This window comes from Asparagus officinalis, unplaced genomic scaffold (genome assembly GCF_001876935.1).
Source record: "Asparagus officinalis unplaced genomic scaffold, Aspof.V1 AsparagusV1_Un790, whole genome shotgun sequence".
Lineage (NCBI taxonomy): Eukaryota > Viridiplantae > Streptophyta > Magnoliopsida > Asparagales > Asparagaceae > Asparagus > Asparagus officinalis.
Window position 1 is genome coordinate 20576 of NW_017973049.1, and position 17077 is coordinate 37652.

Below are 17077 nucleotides of genomic sequence, written 5' to 3' on the forward strand. Positions count from 1 at the left end.
TCTCAAAAAATTTCTTCACTTCGTAGAGCCAATCCAAGAAAGCCTATATGTCTAGATTTCCTCCAAAGGAAGGGAGCTCTAGCCTCATTCGGTACTCTTGGTCGTGGTGATGTTCACCATGTTGGTGATAGTTGCGACGAGGGTTAAAGCCTCTGCCCTGACTTCTGCCATAAGGTCGCCCTCCTTCTTCTTTGCTCGAGACATTGTCGTACCATGGTCCCTCAAATTGGGCATCATAGTCCGTTCCTTGGTCACTGGATTCATCATGGGAGAGGGGTTGGTTGGGATGTCGTCTATGATGTGGAGGGGGTTGATACGAAGGAGGTTGATGTGGAGGGGGTTGATATGAAGGAGGTTGATATGGAGGGGATTGAGGATTGTACGGGGGTGGATGTTGGGGTAGCCTAACTCTGGGTACGCTTAGGTGAAGACCGTCGGTGAAGTTATTCCCATTGTTGAAGTAAAGGGTAAGTCTTTCAATGGCTTGTTGAAGGTTCTGAAGAGACGCCTCCAACGTGCCAAATCTTCCAATCATATAATCCATCCTCGCAGAAAGATCCTGTAGAGAAAGCTCCTTCTTGCCGTCACCTGCCATTGTCAAGGATGTTAAAGTCGAAGCTCTGATACCACTTGACGTAGACGTAGAAACGGAGAGGCTGATCGGATATCGTTCTGATACCGACGAGCCCTGGCAATAACAAGTAGATAACAAGCTTGAATCCACAAGCCTTAATTTTCCCAAGTTTAGGGAAGAAAACAATGAAGAAATTTCTCTTGATTCGATAATTGATTAGTTAATTCTCGATTTACAAAAGGAGCTAATATTTATAGCCAACTAACCATATCCTAACCCTAATAAAAAAGAAAGTCCGAATTTAAAAGGAAATAACCAAAAATACGAAACTTTCCTAATCTGTTTCCGAGTCGACACGAGGCGTGTCGAGTAGTGACGCCTTTCGTGTCGGCTAACATGAGTCGACTAACACCGCCCTTCGTGTCGACTGGGGTGTGTCGTCCCGTCCTGTCGTCTCGACTGTCGACAGCTGATGTCGTCTCGTTCGAGTCGTCGTCCGCTGATGTCGTCTCGGCTGCTTTTCTTCTCGTCTCGTGCAATACTTGATCTCTTGTATCACGAACACACCCCAACCTACCTAGCTCAGCAAGAACTAATTCAAACTCAATCCTACTTTGAAATTGCCAAACCCAAGCTTTTAGCTTTTAGCTTTTAGACTAAGATAGTTTCGTTGTCAAGACGACAATGGAAAGGACAATTTCACTTCCAGTTAGACGATATAAAACTAACAATGATTAGTCACCGTTCAAATCATACACGAGCCCGACCTCAAACAACAACTCCTACTGAATTTTATCCACACGCCATAACTCAAAACCAAATTCAAAAGCCCAAATCGACCCAACGAAATTTGACCCCTCCACCAGATCTTCACTCCCACTCTCCCCCCAACTCTCTATATAAATCCCCCGACTCAACTACTCTAACCTTACTAAATCGAAACACCCACAGTTACAACCACCATATCCTCTCACAGCCCCCGATAGAAGCTCACACCTTATGCCACTTCACCCTCACCGTCGACCATCATGATCTCCATCCACGACCTCTACACCGTCTTAACGGCGGACGTGGCGATGATCCTCGCCTACGGCTCCGTGAAATGGTGGAAGATCTTCAGCCCCGATCAATGCTCCGGCATCAACCGCTTCGTCGCGCTCTTCGCCGTCCCTTTGCTCTCCTTCCACTTCATCTCCACCAACAATCCCTACGCCATGAACCTCCACTTCATCGCCGCCGACTCCCTCCAGAAACTGATAATCCTCGTCGCCCTCTTCGTCTGGACTCGCATCGCCCCCAGATCCTCCTCCCTCGACTGGTCCATCACGCTGTTCTCCCTCGCGACGCTGCCCAACACCCTCGTCATGGGGATCCCTTTGCTGATTGCGATGTATGGGAAATACTCCGGGTCTCTTATGGTTCAGATTGTTGTCCTTCAGTGCATTATTTGGTACACCCTGCTTCTTTTCCTCTTCGAGTACCGGGCCGCTAAGATTCTGATCGCCGATCAGTTCCCAGATAACGGCGGGCTGCCATTGTGTCTTTTCGGGTCGGGATTCGCTGGTTGTCTCGGCTCGACGCGGCAGGGACCTCCTGCAGGTGATGAGCGACGCATTCTCTATTAATTTGGGCGATCGCGGGCGAATGAGGATATATTATAATCAGCCATATGGGTTTTCGTTTTTCTTCTTTTGGGGGCGTTCTAATTATGTAGGGGCGGGATGCGGAGTCGGGGGGGACGGGATAGGATCTTCAACGTGTACGTGTGAGGAAATCGGACGTCGTCACGGCGATCGGGTGGTCGATGTTGACCCCGGCGGCCGTCAGAATCTGGGGACGGGAGTGCGGGAAGATTTACTGCATCGGCTGGAGCTCGCCAGGAATGCCGATCGCCAGTGGATTCCAATTTCAAAAACTCTGGACTTCTACGCGATAGGTCCCGGCTGGCGGTGCGCCCCGTTGGCCTACCTCGAATTTGGGAGGCATCGATCTTTACTCGGTGCAGTTCACGGCGGGCTGCCATTGTGTCTTTTCGGGTCGGGATTCGCTGGTTGTCTCGGCTCGACGCGGCAGGGACCTCCTGCAGGTGATGAGCGACGCATTCTCTATTAATTTGGGCGATCGCGGGCGAATGAGGATATATTATAATCAGCCATATGGGTTTTCGTTTTTCTTCTTTTGGGGGCGTTCTAATTATGTAGGGGCGGGATGCGGAGTCGGGGGGGACGGGATAGGATCTTCAACGTGTACGTGTGAGGAAATCGGACGTCGTCACGGCGATCGGGTGGTCGATGTTGACCCCGGCGGCCGTCAGAATCTGGGGACGGGAGTGCGGGAAGATTTACTGCATCGGCTGGAGCTCGCCAGGAATGCCGATCGCCAGTGGATTCCAATTTCAAAAACTCTGGACTTCTACGCGATAGGTCCCGGCTGGCGGTGCGCCCCGTTGGCCTACCTCGAATTTGGGAGGCATCGATCTTTACTCGGTGCAGTTCCATCGCGGGGCCCGCACGCCTGAGACCGTCGGAAATTTCGAGAAGAGCAACCAGCCTGGCGGTATACTCCGAGGAGGCGTATCCGGCTCGCGAACCCGAGATTCTCAGTCAGCGGAGCTTCTGTCGGGAGCAAAAGAAGTTACCTGGTGGGACGGCTAAGTCAGCGTCACGTGCCGGTGAATAAGCCATGACGGAGAGGATGCTGCAGCAATGTTGTGTGGAGGGCTTGAGCGCGTCTCCGGTGTCGGGATGTAGGTCCGGTTGCCAAATGTTGGTGTTAGGCGGGTCGGATTTTTGGGGTGCGATCTCGAGTTGGAGGATGTCGCGGATCACGGGGCTAAAGAGATCCGGATGGTGGTCCCTGCCGACTTACCCCAAAATGGCGGGACAAGAGGTAACCCCCCACCTCGTAGCTAGTTAAATACTGCAGTTAATATGTAATTTGCAGTTTAGTCCACATACATTAACATATTTACGATTTGATATTGCAGAAGGGGAGGATTATGGTAGGGTTGAGGACTTCAGCTTCGGAGGAGGCAGGGTAATAGATGAAGAGGAAGGGGAGCAAGGTAACGGTCCCGATGGATTAACGAAGCTTGGGTCGAGCTCAACAGCCGAACTCCACCCGAAGGGAAACGGAGGATCGTCATCAACCGATGCTAAACCGTCCCCGATGCCTCCGGCGAGCGTCATGACTCGGCTCATCCTCATCATGGTTTGGAGAAAACTCATCCGCAATCCGAACACCTACTCCAGCTTGATTGGCCTTGTTTGGTCTCTCGTAGCTTTTCGGTTAGTATGAAAACTTGAAAATTTTGAATGGCCATAGGTTTTTATGCAAAAATTTTTGATTGGATTTTTTGTGTTGTGGGCCAGGTGGCAGGTGGCTATGCCGAAGATAGTAGAGAAGTCCATCTCCATTCTCTCGGACGCTGGACTCGGAATGGCCATGTTCAGTCTAGGTGGGTCCCATCTTTCGGATCTTAACCCGATAAAACCTCAGCACCGCGTTAACAGGTGCAGCCTTTTCGACTGCAGGGAAACAGCTTTCCAGAGTAAGTTTCCTGCTCCTCAGCTGGCTGCGGACTTTGGCCCGCCCGACGCACCGCCGCCACTCTGGCCCCCGCCCCCCCGCGCGAAATGATGACACGTGGCCACTGATAAATATTTAACCATTCTAACGCTTTGTATCATAAGGTGTACTTGGGCAGTTGCTTGACTGCTGATTTGATTCCGCTTCTGCGTGGACGAGGTTTATTATATGGCGCGGCAACCAAAAATCATGCGCGTAGCGGAAGTTCCGTCGCGTCGTTCGACGATCGGCCGTCAGATTTCTCACCGGCCCTCTATCCGCTGTCATGGCGCCGCTTCAATCGGCAGTCAGAACTACGTGGCACTTTACTAACGCGTGCGATCGTCCAGGTGGAGGTGCTAGAATACTGTGCTCGCGCCTCCGGTGTATGGCGGGAGAGTCCGGTGTATCGCCAGCAAACGAAGAATGCGACACGTAGCACCCAAATAACAGTACAAGGCTTGTACGAATGCATGAAACGGTTTAATCCTGAACGTTTTTTTTTTTTTGTTTTTCATCAGGCGGCTCTGCCTCAAGGGATAGTACCGTTCGTGTTCGCTAAAGAGTACAATGTTCATCCTGCCATTCTCAGCACAGCGTAAGTTGAAATTTTACAAAAGGCTTATTAACATCAGAAAAACACCTTGACTTTGGATGATTGACAAATAGCTACCCTCAACTTTAAAAATATTAGACAATGCCTCTTTTAAGTTTTAGTGGTTATCAGTAAAAAATTTTTTAACTTTAAGGTATTATTAGAACCCTCCGCCCACCAAAACCCAAAAGCAAAATGTGCGAGCAACGGTATTCACTGAAAAATATCCCCTAGTGAATATATCCACCCATGTGATATTGTCGTTAATGTTGTTACGGGGTTTTCAGATAAAAATATAGACTTGGGGGTTTTTTGATAACCCATGAAATTAAAGGGAGTTTTTCAATATTTTGAAATGTAAGAGAGGTTATCTGATAATCATCCTATACAGAAAAAAAATAACCGTTTTATATCACTTGTCTATTGTGCAGTAATATGCTGATTTCTACTCTTATAATTTCAGGGTTATTTTTGGCATGTTGATAGCGTTGCCCATAACGCTGGTCTACTACATCATCTTAGGACTGTGACGCAATTTCAGGAAAAGAAGGTTACTCGTCTGTAAAAAGAAAATATCCCACGGGGGATCATATCCTTGCTTCCAGCCACCGGGCGGTTACCAGATCGGCTGCGCTCACTAGCTAATCGAAATACACGGAGCTGCAGCAATTTTGTAATCATGATCGACGAGGATTAATTCGGTGGTGAATTATTCGCCCCACTCGCCCCCCAAAGAGGGATGCCTTTTTCCGTGTTTTCTCTGTTTATCGTCTGGGTTTATATTATATATATGAAAAAGGCTTCTTTTTACATGAATATTTTTTGCCCAAGTCTTTGGGTTGTTTGATGTGCCCTCCCTTTTCTCCTCCCCTTCTTTCGGTGAACATGAATCGATAAAAGTGGGGTCCACTGATCAGACGCTACAGCTGAAGCGATTGGGTTTAAATCGGTCCATTCGTCTCGTCCTTCCGATTGGATGTGGGTCGGGTTTTACACGCCCGACCGTCTTTTTCGTTGCGCGGGTCCCGCGTATAACGACACGTCCATCATGTGGTGGGCCCGCAGAGTGTAAAAGTTGGCGTTAATACAGATGCCGCTGGCGATGGTCGGGAAAAGAGCGGGCAAGAGGGTCCCGGCACACGGGGTTAAACAGTGGGTGCGGATTTTTATATTGGTGTGGGTCCCGGATGGCATTGATGCGTCGGAGGGTACACCGTCGGGAATCCTGTGCTATAGGGAACATTACGTCGGAGTCCCTGTAGATTCTGTGATATGTTTTCGTGTCCAAATCGAGGGGGGTAATTCCACGTTAGTAGCTTGAAAAAACTATTAAAGGGCCAGCTTGGTTGGGGTCGTTTTGGGTTAAAAAGCTACTGTAGCTGCTGCGCTACAATGGCTTTCGCGTATTTATCCTGCTTGGTTGCGCAAATAGGAAGCTGATGTGATAATTAAAAAAAAATTCAGCTGGTCAAAATGAGATATTCTGGGTAGATTTCATTATAGCTGTTAGCTCTAGCTAGACAATTAATTTTCTAGCTATAATGATTTTCACGTGCTTAAAAAAAAATCAAACAGGCGCTAAACGTCCATTCTACGTACAATGGGTGAGCCGAGAAATATAATATGCTGGGCGTCGTATGATTATGAATTAACATATATTAGCTTTTCCTAGACGCCTGGATATGATATATTTTACAATATTTCTAGTTCTCCGTAGAAGCTCCTATCAATGAGAACAGGCTACAGAGAGAATGTAGTATAATGAAGATATTTGTTCCTGGCAGAAATTCACATGAATAAAATTCCATAAGCTATGTATATATAATGCGAAGAATAGTAAAAATCTATTATTTTTTATATATAATGCGAAGAATAGTAAAAATCTATTATTTTTTAGGATTCCGCTATTTGGCTCGCGCTTTAACGCGCGAGCCAAAAGTTGGCTCGCGCGTTAAAGCGCGAGCCAAAGAGCTTTTTCCTATTTTTTATATATAATGCGAAGAATAGTAAAAATCTATTATTTTTTTTTTCTATAAAAACAATGCTCTAGACATGTTACCTTGTATTATTATGTGGAGATAATCTGCATTGATCTGAAACAAATTTGAATTACCAAGTGTAACAAATATTTATTTATGAGAAGTGCTCCACATTAGCAGTACTGTCTTATTTACTTTATTTTTTAAAAAATAACTGAAGACATCTTGCTTTTCTTTATAACACTAAATTTCTTGTTGCGCAAACAGACATGTTGAAGTATAAACTACTAGGAATGAATCTTTAGTTACACATATTATAATTAATATCATAACTATTCCAAAAATAATGAACGGTTAAAAAAATACAACTCCGATCGGACTGCCTGTTATTATTATTATTATTATTTAATTCTTTCTTTTAACTGCCTGTTAAAAGCAGCACAGACAAAATGATTAAATCACTAAGCTTTAGCTCAAGCTACAAATGTTCTATTTGTAGCCTCCTACTATCTGTTAATGATCTGAGAATCTTTAGCAGCAGCCTTCTCCCCAATTTCCTCCAGCATTCATAATTACTTTGTTTCTCCTGGCGTCATTGCAGCTGATGATGGATCAATAAGTCACCGCAACAAATTATAAGGTTATTAATGTTACTTGCGAGGATGGGCTCTTATATATCTTCATTAACCTGTGTTAGAAACCTTGGAGTGTCCCGACTAGATTGGAACTTATCTAATTAAGATTCTTGATACTCGCTTTCGATCTTAATTTGTTTTCCAACATTCAAATTAAACTCATTCAGATTTTGAATGAGTTTATTACAAAACATATCGTTGACTGCAACCCCATGAGATTTGTGGCATCCGAATATTACTGTGGTTGTGTTATTCTCGCATGCTACTTCCACGTCTGAAATGAATGGAATGAGAGTGTTTTTGTTGAGATCGAGAGTAGTGGAGATCAAACCTTGCAGGCAAGTTTCTCCAGCGAGGATGAAGCTCAGGCGAGGTCGATGGTAGCTGCAGGCGAAGCTCTCGAGCGCGGGCGAACTTTGGGCATGCGGGATCTCTGTCAGGCGAGGGTTCTGTCAGGCGGATCTTGAGCAGGTGATCTCGTGAGCTGCAGGCGAGTGCTGCAGGCGAGTTGGCGACTTGCAGGCGAGATCGAGCGCTCGTTTTGGGGTGCGATCCAGGATGTCGACAGCCCATCGACAGCTCAGCTAGGGTTTCCCTATAAAAGGGAAACCCCAAGCTCGAGATGAGTTTGTCTTCTTCTCCTCATCTTTTCGTGTTCAATGGCGGCGGATCTCCTCTGTCCTCTCGCGTTTTTCTCCAGCTCTCTCTCTCTCTCATGATTTTGGAAGAGAAATCAGAGGAAGGAATTAAAGAGTGGTTAAGGTGAAATTAAAGAGGGGTATTTAAGGAGAGGGGGTATTGTAGCTACAGTATTAGCCTTGGTATTTATTGAGGAATCTCAGTTTGAGATTCGCTCTGAATTGTAATTTCTTGTTAGATTAATAAGAAATTGATTGTGTGGCTCCCGAGGACGTAGACAGTTGTCGAACCTCGTTAAAACTTGGTATACTTTTTCTATTCTGCGTTTCTGCTGTCTACGAGGTTTCGGCGTAAATTCCCAACAAATGGTATCAGAGCGTGAAACGATCTAGAGGAAGTCAGATTCAAGTGGGAGCCATGGCCGCAGATGAAGGAAAGCTGAGACTTGAGAAGTTTGATGGAACAGATTTCGGATTCTGGAAAATACAGATAGAGGATTATCTGTATCAGAAAAATCTGTATCAACCACTATCGGGGAAGAAGCCAGATTCTATGAAGGCAGATGAGTAGAACCTTCTAGATAGATAAGCCATCGGAGTTATCAGATTGACGTTGACTCGCAATGTTGCGTTCAACATAGCGAAGGAGAAGACCACAGCGGGTCTTATGGCAGCACTCTTAAACATGTATGAGAAGCCATGTAGGCTGTCTAAAAATCACAATAGATAGCTGATCCTCATCAAGCCCCGAAGATGGAAGTTACAATCAGACGACATTCTAACCGCTGTATCTGTAACTCTGCAACCGCTACAAACACGGCCTCATTTGTGAGATGATTGATCTTGATGGTTGCGACAACAGCATGACTAATATTATATTAGCAACTATTAGAGATGCTGATGAGCACTGTAATGATTTTAGAAATAAAAGGTTGGACTTAGTTGGTGAGTTGCTTGGTAGAGAGCTGTGGGCAAATATTCGTCTAAAAATCACTATGGATGTTTGATTCCCGTCAAGTTCCAACAATGGAAGCTACAATCAAATAGTTTTCGTGTCGACAAGCGAAAGCTGCAAATAGAGGACTTTTCACATAGATCGAGAAGTGTTACAATTCAACGATACTTCCGACAACTGATAAAAACTCTATTCAGCAGTCTTCACAATCTACAGTGAAAGTTACAATCTGACGGCTTTCACATTCCACAACAGCTAAAGCTAGGATTACTGAACAACGGTCCTTGCAACGCTCTTAGAAGAGGTTACAGATCAACTAATCCCTTCTAAAACACGGAATCCACCCCCGCGTCACAATTTTGAAAATGCAAGCGACCCCCGCGTTTGCAAGCTATAACAAGCCAAACGCGAGCGACCCTCGCGTTCATGGGTGTTCAGCCAACACCCAACCCCGCGTTTCTAAGCTATAACAAACCAAACGCGAGCGACCCTCGCGTTCATTGGTGTTCAGCCAACACCCAACTTCGCGTCTCAATTCTATAAGGCGACGTTGGGTTCTGAACGCCAGATTGGGCGTATGACTCGTTCGAATACGAGTCGAACGGTTTCAAAACTGCTTGTCCACGATCTGAGGAAATCACGCCCACTTAGGAGCGGATTTAGAGGGCAGTTACAACCTCTTATCCACCTATAAAAACTAAACAAACTCAACTAAGTTAAGGGCTGGCTTTTTGGTACGAAGGAGCAGCAAATTAGATCTTCAGGATCTCAACTGCACAGAGAGGCGTGAGAGAGGCAAAAATCCTTGGAGATAGGATTTTTGAATCAAGTCCAGAAGATCAAAACCGTAGGAATTCTTCAACAACAGAATATCTGCTTGGTCATTAACCGAATTTTCGGTTCTAACAACTCTATTCACAGAGTTCTAACTCGTTCAGAGTTCTTAAACTCGTACAAGAGTTATTTATAAAACTTTTCACAGAAGTTCATCGTTCCCACGAGATAAAAGACGATCGGATCGTCAACGGAGAGCAAATTCGACGCGAACAATCGAAGGAGGCACTCCATCGCTACCTTGAAGAACCCAGTTTTAAACAAAGGAGAGAACCAAATTCGTTCTCTTTTCTTTTGTAATCGAATTGTAATCAGAATCAAAGAAATACAAGTTAATTTTCTTTTGTTCTCTTCATTGCAATTTTTCCAACATATAAAAGATGGTGACTCTGCTGGGGACTAGCTTTTCCGATGAAGAAGTGGTGGCGCAGTCCGACGTCCACCTCATGGGAACGACTGTAGAAACTCTCGTCGTAGAGTTTGATCAAGCAAAGTACGAGGAAGCATTATCCTCTGGATCGCTTAGCCCCAAGGCTAATCGCGATGTCCGCAAGATCTCTAAGGAGATCAGTTCTGTTGTTGAAACGCCGAAGAAAGCCCTCTCCTTCGGCCAGGAGCTTAAACTAGCTTTGATGGTTGAAAAGCCCACATCCGCGTCAGCACGACGTGCTTCAGGCCACAAACGGCCTATAGAGGAGATAAGCTCCGTAAACGTCAACGACGCTGCTGCTAAGGCTTTGAAACAAGCCAAGAAGAACGCCGCTCGCAGACGGAAAAGATCCATACGACGAGCACAATTGCGTGAAAGCCGAATGTTAGCCCAACGCGAAGATCGCGTTTCTGAAATTTTGCCCGAGCCTAGCGTTCCAAAAACAGAACGTTCGCTTCGTGGCAATGAGCCCGACTACGAGCCTCGGTGATACAGCTGAAACGCGACCCTGAATGGCGCGTTGTTCCTTCAAAACGCAGCCCTCAGAAGGAAGCTGCCAAAGACAAACGCGGCCCTCACGTACGCGTTCAAAAAGAACATGACTCTCAAAAGTCTGTTCCACCAACTAAACGCGACCCTCAGGGGCGCGTTCAACCAAAACATGACCCTCAGGGGTCTGTTTCATCATTTAAACGTAGGCCTCGACCTAATGTTTACAAAACTAAACGCAACTCTCGCGTTATTCTTCAAGAACGCGACCCTAGCGTTGTTCTTCAAGAACGCGATCTTCAAGAGGTCCGCCCGTTGTTCTTCAAGAACGCGATCTTCAAGAGGTCCGCCAGGTTCAGAAAAGTCAGCGTGGTTTCAAGATCCACGTTCGACAAGAACCAATTTCACCCACCCAAGGGCAGGGGGTTCCATCTCCGCCTCCACACCCGGGGAAAGTTTCCTCCCAAGTTCCTGATTTGCGGGAATTATTGTCGAGAGGAAAACCAACAGTACAAGCAGCTCACTCATGCCAATGTGAGAGTCTTATATCAACAGTCCTGTCAAAATGTCATTGTTGTGCATCCACGCCTCGGCAATCTGTGTTCGACAGGTTGACGAATGTCGTTAGGCCTGCCAAACGACAACGCCAATACAGAAAGAAGATAGCTGAAGCGGAATACCCTCAGGTCACTATCAATATGATTGGTCGAGTAAAAACCTCACATACCGATTTCAATGAGTCACAAAAAAGTCATTCCCCGACTGTTCGGGAAATTCGTGATGAGTTCGAGGGAATATATCGACGTACATGGATTCGGACAGGAACTATCCGCCCAGTTAACTATCAAAAGTTAGCCAAAGGCATTACAACAAGTGATGAATATTCGACAATAGCCGAATCTCAATCTTCAAGCTCTGTCGGAGTGCGAGAGGTTTCTGCTTACATGACAGGAAACCCCGAAGACATAGCCAAAAGAGTGGACGAACATCATGTCATGCTCCAGGTGCAACAGGAGACACTTCTCCAATTAAAAGATATGTTGGCCCAGCTCCTCGCTGAAAAAGGCCAAAAACGCGAGTTTTCCCGGAGGACTATGTCAAAGGGAAAGCAGAAGGCACACGAACATTCAGATCGTGAAACTCATAACTTGGAATCTTCTTCCGAAAATGAGAAGGAGATGGAAAAAGAGCTGCATCCTCAGTCCGCTAAAGTGGATGAACTAGAGGCTCGCCTTAATGCAATCGCCAATAGAAGCGAGCTCCGTGAAGAAGGAGTGGTGCGGCCTTACCCTGCTGAGTGGGATACAGCTCCCTACCCGCCAAAGTTTAAGGCCCCTACCTTGCAACCGTTCGATGGCACAGGATCACCGAATCAGCACATTTACTACTTCAAATCCCAAACTAGAGATGTGGTAGCGAATGACGCCATCCTGACCAGGCTATTCATCGGTACCCTCAAGGGTGTCGCTTTCAAATGGTTTATGAAACTGCCTGCCGGATCTATCCAAAAATGGGTAGACCTGGAAAGGCTATTCTTGGCCAGGTTCTTCGAGGACGACACAGAGGTCTCAGTCCCGACTCTTCTCGCCACTAAGCAAAAGAAAGGAGAGTCCATCAAGACCTATGTCGAAAGATTCCGCAGCATGGAACTGCGATGCCCGTCAGGTATGACCCAATCAACCCTGGTTGAAACTTGCAGGCACAACTTGCAGACCCAGCTCCTTGCTCAGATGGGGGTAGCGGAATGTCGCTCCTGGAGACAACTAGTTTCACAAAGAGAACAAGCTGAAGAGATAGTGGCACGAGTTAAAGCTGAAGAAGAGCCACAACCTAAGCCGCAGCAGCAACACAATCAGAACAACGGCCAGCGGTCTAAGGGAAAAGAGACTTTAGCAGCTGACTACACGCGAGTACCACCGCCTACTAAGCAAGGCAATGCGCCAAATCAACAAAGAGCGCCCAAGCAGTATTCGTTTAAAGAGGAGCATGTAGATACCTTATTCCAATTGCTTCGAAAGAACAACAAGCTGTAGTTGCCTGAAGTCAGGAAGCCGGATGAAGCAGGAAAGGTGGATGATCCCAACTATTGCCGATATCACAGGTTCCTTGGACATCCTACCAGAAAATGCTATGTCTTCAAAGTAGAAATGACACAGGAAGAATTCTACCAGTCAGCCCCATTACGAGAAAATATTAATCCTTAGCAGTTTGAAATTTTCTGGAGTTATCTTAAACGATAACAAAGAGAGTTTTCTGCATCGGAACCATTGTGGAGATCTATTCTAAGTCGGGAATACGTCTCATGCATTTTTTGTGATTTGTTACTTAAAATCAGAACATGATAAATGCAAGAAACAATGAGAAGTCAATATTACTTTATATTCAATAACCAAAAGAAAGTGATACAAAACAAACTTGTTCTTATCAAAAGAACATTACAAGAGTAAAGCCAAAAGAAAGTGATACAAAACAAACTTGTTCTTATCAAAAGAACATTACAAGAGTAAAGTTCATTCACGCATCAAATCAAAAGTTGTTCTTATCAAAAGAACATTACAAGAGTAAAGTTCATTCACGCATCAAATCAAAAGACGTGAGTTGGACCCTAACTTTGTTTAGCTCCTCCTCGTGAGTGGTTCGCACCATAGCTTCAGCCTTTGCCCTGAGTTCTTCCTCACTGGGAATGATGATAGCCGCCGCTTCATTCCTGGCTTGTTCCAAAGCTTGAGCCTACTTGTGATATTCCAGAGTGCTAGTAGAGTTTTGGGTGCTAAGAATGTCGACAACATTTTCTTCATGGGAAAGCCCAGCCTTTAATCGCAGAACTTCAGCCTCAGCTTCAACAAGTCTATCGCGAAGCGAATTCATGGAAGTAGTTGAGCGTTCTAACTCTTCTCGCTTCCGAATATTACGCTCGCGAAGCTCCGTAATTTGACGTTCTCTTTCAGCCAAGTCCCGCTCTATCGCCTCCCGGCGAGCCACTTCTGCAACCTGAAGACTGGCCAAAGTGGACACGATCTCGAGCTGAAGCTCTCTGCGACCCATGGCCTCAAAATGCTGCAATTGTTCTTCCAAATGAAGAATAATCTCAGAACAGCGCTCGAACCATGGAGTGTTTCACACACTTCTAACTCCGTTTAAGCCTGCTTCCAGAAGATGTCAGAAGGAATTGAAAGTTCCCTGACCACTCACCACATATTCAATCACCTTCTTTGCGAGGCTATTCAAATACACCAAGGAGATTTGAAGGAACTCAGGTGCGCCCGCAAGACTTGAGGATGCTCCCAGAGCCATTGAAATTGGTGCAGGGGATCCAGGTGCTGAAGCTGCAGAGGCGGTAGAAACATTCAATTGTGATGGGCTCGAGGTCAAATTCATCATTGCCCTTGCCTGAGACGAGCTGGGCCTCACCTCTGTTGGTGTAAATGAGATCTTCATCAACGCGGCAGGTGAAGCAGCTGCCGAAGACGAAGCAGGCAGAGGCTGCTCTTGCGTGGGAGCTGACACCGGCACAAGCTGTTGTTCCAGAGAAGGGGTCGCATCAGTAGTTTCAGGCAATACTACAGGTGAAGCAGTTGCCGTAGGTGATCCAGGTAAATGTTGCTCTTGTGGAGGAGCCGACACTTGCGCAGGATCCTGCTCCGAAGTAGTGGCAGCAGTAGTCTTGGTAGGAGGCGAACCTACATGAAAAAAGGGTTGGAATGCGGAAAGAACATGCGGAATAATTCGAAGAAAACTAGGCTTACCGGAGATGTGAAAAGGAGCATAGCCAGATGCTTTATCGGATGGGACCTTGGGAGCATCATCAAAAATGGTTATGTCATCCATAGAATTATGCTCTTCGTCCCCCGCGTCATCACCTGACATGTTGCCAACGTCATCATCCTCATCATCTCTATCTCCGTCAGCTGCATCACCAGTTGAGGAGCCGTCATAATTAACTCGCTCCTCATCATCCTGAGCAGCTGAAGGTTCCGGAAGATCTGTGCCAGTAGCTGGTTTATTCATAAGTCCAGTTGTAGGACTAGGAATTGAATCATTAGCTTGTGACATTAAGGCTGAAGGAGAAGGGGATGGATTCTCTTCGAGACCCCCTGGTTCTAATGCAGGAGACTTAGGAAGGTCCATCACCGGAGCAGATTCTGCATCTGCAGCCATTAACTCATCCTCTTCAGGCCATGAGAACGAAGCCTAATTTTATGTGGCAGGCCCGCAACAGAAGATTCCTATTGTTCTTCATCTTCAGCAGCTCTGATGGCATCAGCCATCAACTTAGATTTTTGTTGGCCTTTGGGCCATCAACTTAGATTTTTGTCGGCCTTTGGGGGGAGGGGAATCAACCAGCAACTTCCGACAGATCTGTTTATCGTATTTGTCGGCTTCATCCGCTGAGAGTTTTCTCTTCCCAGCTGCTCTGGTCATGGGGGGATCAACCGCTTGTTGCTCTTCCACTGGAATAGGCTCAGCTCTTTGTTCCCCTCTTCCTGTCCAGCCGGCTGATTCTCGATGGATAGGAACTCGTCAATCCCTCTCAAGCGGGATGTCTTGGACCCCTTTCTTAAAGCATACATATGCCTAATGTCTTTTAGGCAAGATGTATTCAGGTTGTAATTGGGAGTCTGAGAAGCGGCGAAATACCAATTACAGAAGCTTATGGAAGTGTAGGAGTTGGGTGTTTTATGGGGAAGCCTGAAGATGGCTCTGGTACAACCTGCCACAGAATAGTACCAAGCCCTGGCTCCTTCATATAAATTGCTTATAATTGAGAGTTGAGGACGAGGGTTCCCGACGTACAACTGATCATACCCAAATTGACGAGCGAACCTATAGGGTTGGTAGGGCTCGATGAAACAGTTGACGCCTTGCCGGAAAATCAAGTAGCCTGGCCTGATGGAGAGAAGCCAGTGGAAAACACCCCCGCTCAGCTGAGTGAATCCTTTCCCACACTTATAACTCCGTTTAAGCCTGCTTCCAGAAGAGGTCGGAAGGAATTGAAAGTTCCCTGACCACTCACCACATATTCAATCACCTTCTTCGCGAGGCTATTCAAATACACCAAGGAAATTTGAAGGAACTCAGGTGCACCTGCGAGACTTGAAGTGACACTCGGGGATGCTCCCCTAGCCATTGAAATTGGTGTAGGGGATCCGGGCGCCGAAGCTGCAGAAGTGGTAGAAACATTCAATTGTGATGGGCTTGAGGTTAAAGCCATCATCACCCTTTCCTGAGATGTGCTTGGTCGTGCCTCTGCTGGAGTAAGCGAGATCTTCAGCAATGCGGTAGGCGAGGCAGCTACAGTAGATGAGGCAGGGAGAGGCTGTTCTTGCACTAGAGATGACACCTGCACGACCTGCTGCTCTAGAGGAGGAGTCACGACAGTAGTTTCAGGCAATGCCGTAGGTGAGCCAGGTAAATGTTGCTCTTGTAAAGGAGCCGACATCTGCGTAGGATCTTATTCCGGAGCCGACATCTGCGCAGGATCTTATTCCGAAGCCGACATCTGCAGCAGTAGTCCCAGGAGAAGGTGAACCTGCACGAAAAAAGGGTCAGAACGCGGAAAGAACATGCGGAAGAATTCGAAGAAAACTAGGCTTACCGGAGATGTGAAAAGGAGCATAGCCAGATGCTTTATCGGATGGGACCTTGGGAGCATCATCAAAAATGGTTATGTCATCCATAGAATTATGCTCTTCGTCCCCCGCGTCATCACCTGACATGTTGCCAACGTCATCATCCTCATCATCTCTATCTCCGTCAGCTGCATCACCAGTTGAGGAGCCGTCATAATTAACTCGCTCCTCATCATCCTGAGCAGCTGAAGGTTCCGGAAGATCTGTGCCAGTAGCTGGTTTATTCATAAGTCCAGTTGTAGGACTAGGAATTGAATCATTAGCTTGTGACATTAAGGCTGAAGGAGAAGGGGATGGATTCTCTTCGAGACCCCCTGGTTCTAATGCAGGAGACTTAGGAAGGTCCATCACCGGAGCAGATTCTGCATCTGCAGCCATTAACTCATCCTCTTCACCGTCATAATCAACTCGCTCCTCATCATCCTGAGCATCTGATGGTTCTGGAAGGTCTGTGCCAGCAGCTGGTTTATTCATAAGTCCCGTTGTAGGACTAGGAATTGAATCATGAGCTTGTGACATTAAGGCTGAAGGAGAAGGGGATGGATTCTCTTCGAGACCCCCTGGTTCTAATGCAGGAGACTTAGGAAGGTCCATCACCGGAGCAGATTCTGCATCTGCAGCCGTTAACTCATCCTCTTCATCTTGGGGGGGATGGTAAGAAGAAGCGTCGCTCGATAGGGCTGGGCCATGAGAACGAAGCCTAGTTTTATGTGGCAGGCCTGCAACAGAAGATTCCTATTGTTCTTCATCT

General features: G+C 46.5%; 1 pseudogene; it reads left to right on the forward strand.

Annotated features, from left to right (window-relative positions):
• Window positions 1-1319: 1319 nt before the first annotated feature.
• LOC109828169 lies at window positions 1320-5552 on the forward strand (annotated as a pseudogene).
• The last annotated feature ends 11525 nt before the right edge of the window (window positions 5553-17077 follow it).